Source organism: Adiantum capillus-veneris, chromosome 7 (assembly GCF_014529385.1).
Source record: "Adiantum capillus-veneris isolate H3 chromosome 7, ASM1452938v2, whole genome shotgun sequence".
In the NCBI taxonomy this organism is placed as follows: Eukaryota; Viridiplantae; Streptophyta; class Polypodiopsida; order Polypodiales; family Pteridaceae; genus Adiantum; species Adiantum capillus-veneris.
In genome coordinates this window covers 24,098,705-24,109,450 of record NC_140937.1, presented here as the reverse complement: position 1 = coordinate 24,109,450, position 10,746 = coordinate 24,098,705, and the positions used below count along the sequence as shown (strand labels likewise).

Genomic DNA, 10,746 nt, shown 5'->3' with positions numbered 1-10,746 from the left:
TACACCTTGAAGGTCACCTGCCTTGCGAGTAGCAAGTTTCTCAAGCGCGCGGCATACATCTTCAATGGTAAAGAAGGGAGACATAAATGGAAGGGAGCTACAACCCTCCATCTTATCAACATTGGGTTGCTCATAGAGGTTCTTACAATGCATATACATATCCTCAAGAGTCAAGTCACCAAAGCTCTCAACGCGCTTGCCTTTTAGATTTTGCCAAAACTTGCCACATGCATGTGCTTTCTCTTGTGCTAAAAGAAGTTGTTTTTCGACTTCCCACCTTCTCCTCTTCTTTTGAACAAGTGCTTTGTATGTGTGTGAACATTCCAAGTAAACTTCCTTGTCTTTGATTGCATCCAATCTTAGCAAGTGTTTTCGGGCTTGACTACATTCCATGTCAAACCATTTCTTCTTGGTGCTACCCTTCTTAGACTTTTTGCAAGACATGTGTTTCGCCGAAAAGCATTCCTTCGCACAAGAGAAAATTACTTCTTTGAAAACTTTTCACTTGCATTCTAATGTTGGGCTCCCTTGATGCTCTATCATGCTTAACATTTGGTCCACCATATCAGCATATATAAGTGCTCGTTTGAAGTCTAGACGTAGGTACAAATGATTCACATCATGATTGGAGGCTACATGCTCGGGCCGTTTACCACACTTGAGGTCAATACATAACATCCTATGATCCGATTCCGGATTCCATTCACCAAGTGTAAAGCTTTGTATGCATTCTAGAGTGGCTTCCGAGAACAACATATAGTCAATCACGCTAGCACCATTGTGCTTTCTACATGTAAAGTCATTGGTGCCTTGCCATAGAGATACACCATTTGCAATGAGCATTCCGGTACTATTGCACATATGTAGAAGTGACTTTCCATAGTGATCCACTTCGTTTGCATCATTAGAACTTCGATTATACATGTATGAGTCATCCACTCTTCTTGATACATGCGGCATGTCGACTTGTTGTGTGTCGTGTTGTAACATATTTGTGCGAGCATTCATGTCTCCAAAAACAATGACTTCACCTTGATCCTTGTAATGAGCAATGTCTTCCTCTAGTTCAACAAAGGGCTGATCTCTATCCATATTCAAGCGAGCATAAAAGTTGGAGTCATAGTGAGAAATGTAGCATCCGGCCACAAACATGACTTGACCATTTGGTGGGCTGATTTTCAGCCATAAGTAGCGTTTATACTTATCTTCTTTGACAATGAAAACATCTTTCAAACCCTTTTTGGTCATACATGCTACGCCTCCTTGGCCTCTTCGTTGCTTTGCATTTTTGGCCCACATCAAAGAATGTACATCGTATTTGTCAAATCCAAGAATTCGTTGCGCATCATGCTCCCATGTTTCGACAAGAAGTATCACATCGGAGTCATTGGTAAGCTCATCAATGCCAATTCCCGCATTCCATGGATACCCGTTACAATTCCAAAAGCTTATTCGCAAGCGTGAGTTGGTCTCATAGATCATGTGTCCCTATTTGTTGGGTGGACTTGCATCCTCCTCAAGTGCCTTTTCTTCTTGAGATGATACCTTAACCTTCTTGCTTCTTTCCTCGTATGCTTTGCGACGTACATTTTGTTGCATAAGAGTGCGATCCTCATATACATTACAACCCGTTCCTTTGAGGTAGATCCAACCATTGTCAAGGATGATCTTTCTCTTTACCTCATCAACCATGGTACATACAATAGGTCTTTCTCCCGAGCGAGGGACTCCTTGTTTTCCAACTCGATGTGCACCATAAGCCATGATTCCTGACATGCCAAAGTGTGTAGCAAAAAACTCTTCAATAGCAACCGCAAGAGATTGGGGTGTTTCCATGCTTTCCTCCTTGATTCCACGAATGACGATGTTCTTTGAGCGTTTTTGTCGTTCTTGCAATTCTTGAGTGTCCACATTCTCTACATTCTTTGCTTGGACAACGGCTTGCGTGATAGGAGATGTAGAAACCACATTATCCTTACATATATTAGCCCATGATTTGGATGCATTTCTCATCTCACATACATCATGTCGTATTGTATCTATCGTTTCCTCTTTCAATACATGATCACTCTCAACTTTGCTCAAGCGCTCTTTCACTACATTCATGTCCACAAGAGAGCGTTTACATTCTTGAACTTCATTCTCAAGATGCATCAAGCGTGTTGTTTGCATTTCAAGAACCTTCTTGAGGTGCTCATTCTCCACAACGAGAACTCTTAAAGTACCATTCTCCATTGCAAGTGCGCGCAACTCTTCACCTTGCTTGTTGACGGTATCTTGTAACGAGATCAAGTAAGCCATGATCATTGCTTCCGTTGTTGTAGACGATGTGGTTGGATTAGCATCCAAATTCCTTGGAGATTTTGCATCATTCTCCATGGCGAGTGTGGCTTTTCCACCCTTGCGAGTTTTGTCTGACATTGCCTTCAAGTCGGCAACAAAAACGCAAAGTTTTGACAGTTTTTTCAGTTCTGAGATGCTGTTACAGAAAAGCCTTCCATTACACAGAAAAATTCTGTCTTTACATCACTGCGTAGAGGGCTTCGTGCTTTTCGATTGAGGCTATAGATCACCTAAATCGGAGTTCGGATGAGCAAGTTATGGTCAAAAGAGTGAACTGCTGCCTACTAGGTCAAAAAACGGCTGTGTGAGAGAGAGAGAGAGAGAGAGAGAGAGAGGGAGGGAGGGAGGGAGGGATGGAGCAAGGGACGGAGGGAGGGGGGCACAAAGAGAGAGAGAGAGAGAGAGAGAGAGAGAGAGAGAGAGTTGAGAGAAACAGTCCCATTTTCCAAATCATATACCAGACTGGACTTTGACAATTTTATCCTTGATTATGACAATTGACAATGACAATTACAATACACAATATATTATTTGTTGCTAACAGTTTGGTACACTTATTTTGGCAGGAGTTGATCGGAGCTTCCTAGCTGATGTAAGGAAAGAACCTATACCTATCGCCATCCAAACAAACCATGGAAGTTAGCAACGAGCATGCCTTGAATGGGTAGACATGTATCCAAGCGACTCTTTCCGCTTATTATCGTCGCTGTCAACACCATTCTAAGTCCCTCCCTCATTCTCCCTCATTGTAAAAGTTAGTGGGTAGATTCTTGGCCTCCCTATGGTAGTAAGTTCTCTTCGTACCTTTTTTATCACCTTTTCTCTTTCCAAGGGATGTACTACACTTATTGCATACAATCAATTGGGTTTCTTTAGGAGATACATAGTCTCTACAAGCCGCCTTCAATTTCTCATTTATTATTCCTAATTTTGTGGGATCAATAATCACCCGCATCCTTGTTGTCTGCCTTGCCTCTAACTTGTTGATGGTTATTTGATTGGAGGGTTCCAATGCTTCCATGATCATGGTGTTTGAATTTTCAAACAGGTTACGCATGATGGATTGTACATGTGTGCAGCCCTCTGGATAATCCCGTACAGCAGATGGCCTAGGTTTTCCATTAGGTAGAAAGCCGCGTTTGCGGAGTTTTTCCTTCTCTTGGTCAGATGATGGAATCACCTTATTCAAGGTAGTCTGAAATGAGAGTCAATTATCCGGATCAAGGGTTATTATTAATACAGATATAGAAAAAAATCTAACCAATTCTCAATTTTTGAACATGTATAGAACGATAGACCTAAACAGATAGAGAGAATAGGAGCTAGGGTTATGTATAGAGAGAGGGGAGCTCCTAGTGGAACATTCATAGCTATAAAGAGAGAGAGACTGCGTAAAATATAGGTCGAGAAATATATAGATGGAGATGAGATTTAGAGAAAGAAAGATACAGGGAGAGAGAGCGCAAGAACCATAGATAGAGAAAGAAAGCGAAAGAGAGAGACATATATAGATATACAATTAGAGAGAGAGAGAGAGGGAATTAGAGAGATATAGAGAGAGGGATGAAAAGAGAGATATAGAGATAGATAGGGAGATGGGGATAGAGGGAGAGGGAGAGAGAGAGAGAGAAAGGGAGAGAAGGAGAGAGAGAAGAGGAGAGGATAGCTGTGATTAGGGTGAGAGAGTGAAAGAACACAAGAGAGAGAGATAGAGATTGTTTGAGAGGGAGAGATAGAGGAAGCTACAACCTCCATTGTATCTACAGTTATCTCCTATATCTCAACATGAACGAGTTCTGTTACGCTTGGATTACGTGTATGTGTAGATAGTGCAAACCTAGTTGCCCCTATCAAGGTCCTATATTAGCTTATCTTACTGTATTTCAGAAGTTTTTTATCTAAACGCCAAATAGGTTTTGGCATCCTATCCGTAGCAGTGTCATAAAAAATAAACATAATTCTGCCATACCCAAGAGACAAATCATCATGCTAAAAACGATTCAAGTTATGTGACATGCGACAAACCATTTTTGATATCCATACCAAATAAAAATTTGGGCAGCTTCTCGTTTATAGAACTATTTTCAAAAATCAAATTCAACACCATCCATAAACTGGTTCAACCATCCCAATCTTTCCCCAATTCAACTCAAACTTACCAAAATATGTAGAGGAGACTCTTAATGTGACTTACAACAAAAAAAAAAAAACCCGTAATCATTCTGAAGTACTCCTGTGTCAACCATGTCCGTGTGAGATGTGTTAATACATAAACTGTGAGCATATGCGTGAGTAGTGATAAACACTACCTGGTTGCTAGAAGAAGGAGCGGCCATCTCTGGTGATAGTCTTCACAAGGCTTGTATTCTGTTGAGATGATTCTTGTCTAAAACATAAAACCAATTCACGAGACATATGCAGACATTTTATGTTGTGCAAAAATATGAGTCATTTAGAAATTTATATCCAACATATTCAATACAAAGTTTAGACAATTTGTATTAAATATCTGATTCCAAACTAGCTGGCTGGCTATTACCATATGTTTCTAGACACAGTATACAATGGTACCGGCTATCTGATGAACAAAGGATTTTATGAAAATCGGTATACCCAATAGATTAAACGCGTCTTCATCAGATATTACCAATACCGAATGCCATAAACTCAGCAAATACCCCAAAAAAAACCTTTCCAGAGTTCCAACCCACCAAATGCAAGAGACTAAGCAAATAACCCACACTAATCCATTTCAGAGCTTCCAAATTCGAGAGATCCCACAGAAATACGAAGATACTCAATCGATATAAGAAAAAACCTTTATTCCATAACCTCCAAATGCCATAAGCTCCACTGAATGCAAGAAAATCAGTAAATACTTCAAACCAATGCTTCTTATAGTCGCCAGCGACCCTCATAACGAAGACACATAATATGCAGCAAACAGTTTTTGAGAACTGTTTTTTGTGTGTTATTTGGACAATACCAGTTTGTGTAGTATGTCAAGAACCATTACAATTAGTCAAGCATAACAGAAACCCATTGTAACTAAAATAATCGTGTTTTAAACCGATTATATCCTTTGCTCATCAAATACTAAAAAACCAGAATACATCCATTCATAGAATGTTAATCATTGAAGCCATAACTTCTATCCTATTGTGTTCCATGATCAACATATCGCTCCCAAACTTTCATTTATCAACCACCATAATAACCAGAAGTTCATTTGCCTAATTCCTCAAAAGAAATTGTAAGTCTTACCTCTTGAAGTTTAGATGTGCTCAATCCAAGGAAGTTAAAAGATCCGAGAAAACTCAACAAAGCCTTGTCGTGTTCGTCTCCCGCTTGTAGTAATGTTCTCAGAGCTGACAATGTAAAATCATATGCGGCCAGGTGTGTAAAGAGATCAGTTGTTTCCGTTGATCTGTGTGCTTAGCAGAGAGTATGTGTGTGTACTAGGAGACAAATGGCTCCGATGCGTAGCCCGGCGGTTGCTCTATGTGATGGAGAAGGGCTAATGTGCCGAACTGCAAAAAGTGCAGAATCGTCGTGTGTTGCAGGTTTTTTTGGAGTGTGCCAAAACACTTGGCTTGGGCCGTATATACCAAATATGCAGACCTGCGTTTTTTGTTCCCATCGACATCATGTTCTTATAGTCATCATACCACAGAGTAGCTCGCGATTGCGACCCAGAAACAAGGTAGGCATGAAGGCTTCGCATGTGCAGAGTGGTCCACGACCTAAAACCAGAGTCACTACATGTGTATTTAAAAATGATGTGTCCTTATTTAGTTTTGGCCAGATACCTACGGCTTATCATAGCCACCATAACACCATATATTCTTCAACAACCCAAAATATTTCTCCATGTTCATTTAGGCAAGTGCAAGTTTGATGCCCCCAACCTATCACACATATGAAAATCAAATGGTTACAAAAATGTATATTATATAAATGTTAATATGTGGTGATTTTCCTTGTCATCAAATGCCACTGACACCCACAGACCAGGCACGGAGCCAATTACCATACCTGTCTTTGCTGTTTGGTTTACATTTCTACACAAACCTATTTCCAATGGTAGATCACGGGAGATATCAAGGCATAGTCAGTATTATTTACCGCTTTTTTTCTATATGTGAGTAGATTATTCTAATAAAATCATATCCAAAAAAATGGGCTATGTTTTGAAAGACAAGATGTGAGAGACATTTTAAGAAACAATCCTTTTTTTTAATGATTTTATAAACCAATGCTCGTGATAATGAGCTCTGCTATTCCATACATCAAAATCGTAATTGCATCAAGGTTCACTTCATTCTTGGAGATTTTTGTGTATCTATCTCCGATCACCCCACACATCTTGTATACCGTTGTTTAGTGGTATTCCAAATTAGCTTTGATGCTGCTCAAGCCGTGTCACCGCCAAGACTTGTAACCTGCATAGTTCTAAGTGTGAGTTTCTCTTAAGGTGAGTGTCAGCATGATATGAATTCGTTCAATATCTTAATCCTTATTGATTTGTGTGTGTGTGTGTGTGTGTGTGTGTGTGTCTGTGAGAGAGAGAGAGAGAGAGAGAGAGAGAGAGAGAGAGAGAGAGAGAGAGAGAGAGAGAGGACGTGAGTTCTACTTAAGCCGAATGTCAGCATGATAGGGATTCCTCCAGTGTCTTAATCTTCATTGATTAAAGTATGTGTGTGTGTGTGTGTGTGTGTGTGTGAGAGAGAGAGAGAGAGAGAGAGAGAGAGAGAGAGAGAGAGAGAGAGAGAGAGATTTTATTATCGTCCTCGGAGGTCAAATATGACCTATGGGACCAAAGTTACATGTGATGTAGTATGTGTATGGTTGATGAGTGACTCTCGATGCTCCAAAATTGTAGTGATGAGAGTCGCAATGGAGAGCCCACACTTCGGCTTGGAGAGGAAAGTGTGTAGGTCTAAGTTATGGCTGAAAATGTGAGAGAAGCAAGTTCGGATGTGATCAAAAGCTGAGCACTCTAGTAGTGTGTGGTACTCAGACTCTCGAACTTGCAGTGAGCATAATGTGCACAATCGATTTGACTCTTCTCCATTGCCCCAATGCCCTATCTCGCATCGAAGGAAATGGGAGCTAAGCCGAATTGCTGCGATAGTGCGTATCGCGGACAAGGGAATAGGCTCAAGCATGTAAGTGTGAGTACGGTTTCCACTCTCAGCGAAGAACATGGTTTTGTAGTTGGGGGCAATATAGGTGGTGTAATGTATGAAGCGTGACCCACCGGATTTCTCCCAAGCCATAATACATTGGCGTTGTAGAAAAGCTTCATTCACTTGAGAGTCAATTGAAGCATCATGTAGCAAGTGTAATGCATCCCATCTCCCAAACCACTTCTTTATGTCTTGCATCCATCCCGTGCTCAAGATCTTGCTTTTATGCGTCTTTTGAACTTTTTTGCTTGCTTCCCATGCAATTGTAGGAAGTCGATGTGAGGGGTTTTGACGCATCTTTATCATGTACTCCACAACCCTTTCCATGCCCATAACCTCAATTGGAAGAGATCCCGACTCAAGAAGTAAGAGCATATATGGTGTTTGTGTCTTAACTTGGAGAAAGTTTGTAAGAAAACGCTTTTGGACATTCTCAAACTCTTTCCAAGTAGACATTGAGATGCTCCCGCCCCACACTTCAACTCCATAAAGAAGAACCGGTGTCACAAATGCATCAAAAAGATACTTCTTGAGAACCCAACACTTGATGTTTCCCGCATTACACATGTTCTCAAATGCATAATATGCTCTCTTTTCCGCTTCCAAACGACGCATAGCACATTCATGCCACTTGTGATTGGATGGAACCTCAAAGCCAAGGTACTTAAAGCTCTCAACAACTTCAAGTGTCTCGTTGTTGTACACAATGCATGGCTTCTCCTTATGGTTGGTTTTCACAAGCATAACCTTTGTTTTGGATTCATTTACAATCAGCCCACTATGCAAGCAAAAGTTCTCAAGGACAACCATAAGCTTTTGTGCATCTTCTAAAGTGTGTGCTAGAAGCACTACATCATCCGCATACAACAAAAGCACTCTTCAATGCCTTTTTCTTGCATAAAGTCAAGTACCATTTGTTCCAATTGATCGATGCATAGACCAAAGAGAGTTGGTGACAATGGACATCCTTGTTTAACCCCAATAGTGCTTACAAAAATTTCTGAAATTTCTCTTCCCATGCGCAATTGACAAATCACCTTCTCATAGATTCGAGAAACCGCAAGCATAAACTCACTTGGCACTTGGAGTTCTTCCATCCTTCTCCACAGATTGTTACGTGGAATCATATCAAAGGCTTTCTTAAAGTCCACAAAACAACAATACAATCGCTTGCCTTTCAACCGACTTTCCTCCATGAGAACACGAAGAGTGACAAGATGATCAATGGTGCTATGGCATCGACGAAAACCCGCTTGTCCCTTTGCACGCTTGTCATTCTCTTCAACCCAATCACTTAATTTAATCTCCATTATGCACCCAAACAACTTTGCCATAAGAGACCCAATCATTATAGTCCGGTAGTTGCTTACATTCTTTACATCCCCTCCTTTATGCAAAGGCTTAACCCAATTAGTACTCCAATCATAAGGCATACCATGTTGAAGTGCAAGGTTGAACATATCACACATCCACTCATGGATAAAATCTCCCGTCCATTTGATCATCTACGGCTTGATACCTTGAAGATCTCCCGCTTTGCGAGTGGCCAACTTTTCAAGCCCACCGCATACATCCTCAATAGTAAAAAAAGACGGCATACATGGGAGTGAACGATAAAATGGCATTTTTTCAGTATTTTCTTGCTCATATAATTGCCTACAATGTGTGTACATATCCACTAGACTCAAGTTACCAAAATTCTCAACCCGCTTGCCTCTCAAGTTTCTCCAAAATCTTCCACATGCATGTGCCTTTTCTTGGACTTGAAATTCTTGTTGCTTTACTTCCCATCTTCTTCTCTTCTTTTGAATCAATGCCTTGTATGTATGCAAATGACTTTGATAGTTGTCTTTGTCCCTAGTTGCATCAAGCTTTATCAAGGAGTTTCGAGCATCTTGACATTCTTTATCAAACCACCTTTTGCGTGATCTATCTTTGTTGATACCATGGAGATGCTTTATGGCAAAGCATTCTTCCGCACAAGAACAAATAGCTTTCTTGAAAGCTTCCCATTTAGTTTCCAATGGTGCATCACATTGAAGCTTTGTCATCCATAATTTTTGCTCAACCATTTCAATGTACATTGGTGCCCGTTTGAAATCCATACATAGTGATAACTTCTCTTTCCTTTGGCTGAGATTATCATGCTTAGTTCCTTCTCCACATGAAAGGTCAATACATAAGGTGCGATGGTCGGATTCCGGGGTCCATTGACCAAACATAAAACTCTTTATGCGATACATGATGGCTTCAGAGAGTAGCATATAGTCAATCACACTATCCCCATTATGTCTCCTACATGTAAATCCATTGGTTCCACTCCACAAATATACACCATTGGCAATGAGCATACCCGTGTTATTACACATGTGTAAAAGTAACTTTCCATAGTGATCCGGCTCTTTCTCATCCATTGAAGTACAATCATACAAGTGAACTTCCTCCAACTCCCTTGAAATGTATGGCATATCAAATTGTTGAGTATCATGTTGCAATGTTTTTGTGCGAGCATTCATATCCCCAAATACAATAACATCACCTTCACCTTTGAAATAAGCAATGTCCTCTTCCAAATCAGAAAATGGTTGATCTCTATCCATGCAAGCATAAAAGGGAGAATCATGATGAGGAATGTAGCAACCGGCTACAAAAATGGGTGCTCTTTTTGGTGTCATAATTTTCAGCCATATATAACGTTTGTACTTGTCATCTGACACAATTGATACAAAATCTTCCAATCCTTTCTTAACCATACATGCTAACCCTCCTTGTCCTCTTCGTTGCTTGAGATTCTTTGACCACATCAATGAATGTACATTGTAATCCTCCAAGCCGTTAATCCTTTGTGTATCATGCTCCCAAGTTTCAACAAGAAGTACAACATCGGCTTTGCTTGTTAGTTCATCAATGCCAACCCCCGCATTCCATGGGTATCCATTACAATTCCAAAAGCATATTTTCAATTGTAACTCGGTCTCATAGGTCACGCATCCCTATTTGCTTGAGAGACTTGCCTCCTCCTTGGGCACATTTTCTTCATTAGAGATCTCCTTGTTTTTATTATTCTTTTCCTCATATGCCTTGCGACGCATATTTTGTTGCTTAATAGTGCGATCTTCACATACAAAACATTTTGTATCTCTCAAATAGATCCAACTATTATCAAGGATAATCTTTCGCTTGGTCTCATCCGGCATGGTGCATACAATTGGCC

The 10,746-nt window shown here is 40.4% G+C and overlaps 1 long non-coding RNA gene across 2 annotated transcripts in view; it reads right to left on the bottom strand.

The window, feature by feature from the left end:
• The window catches only part of LOC147453567 (uncharacterized), a 17,757-nt gene extending 11,893 nt beyond the window's left edge, over positions 1–5,864 (bottom strand). The window contains exons 1-2 of one of the 2 annotated variants that reach the window (XR_015188550.1): positions 5,608–5,864; positions 4,653–4,729 (exon numbers count right to left, since the gene is read on the bottom strand). This is a non-coding gene — a long non-coding RNA (uncharacterized LOC147453567). The remainder of the gene's footprint in view (positions 1–4,652; positions 4,730–5,607) is intronic. The other variant, XR_015188549.1, reaches the window with a different exon arrangement.
• Between the last annotated feature and the right edge of the window lie 4,882 nt (positions 5,865–10,746).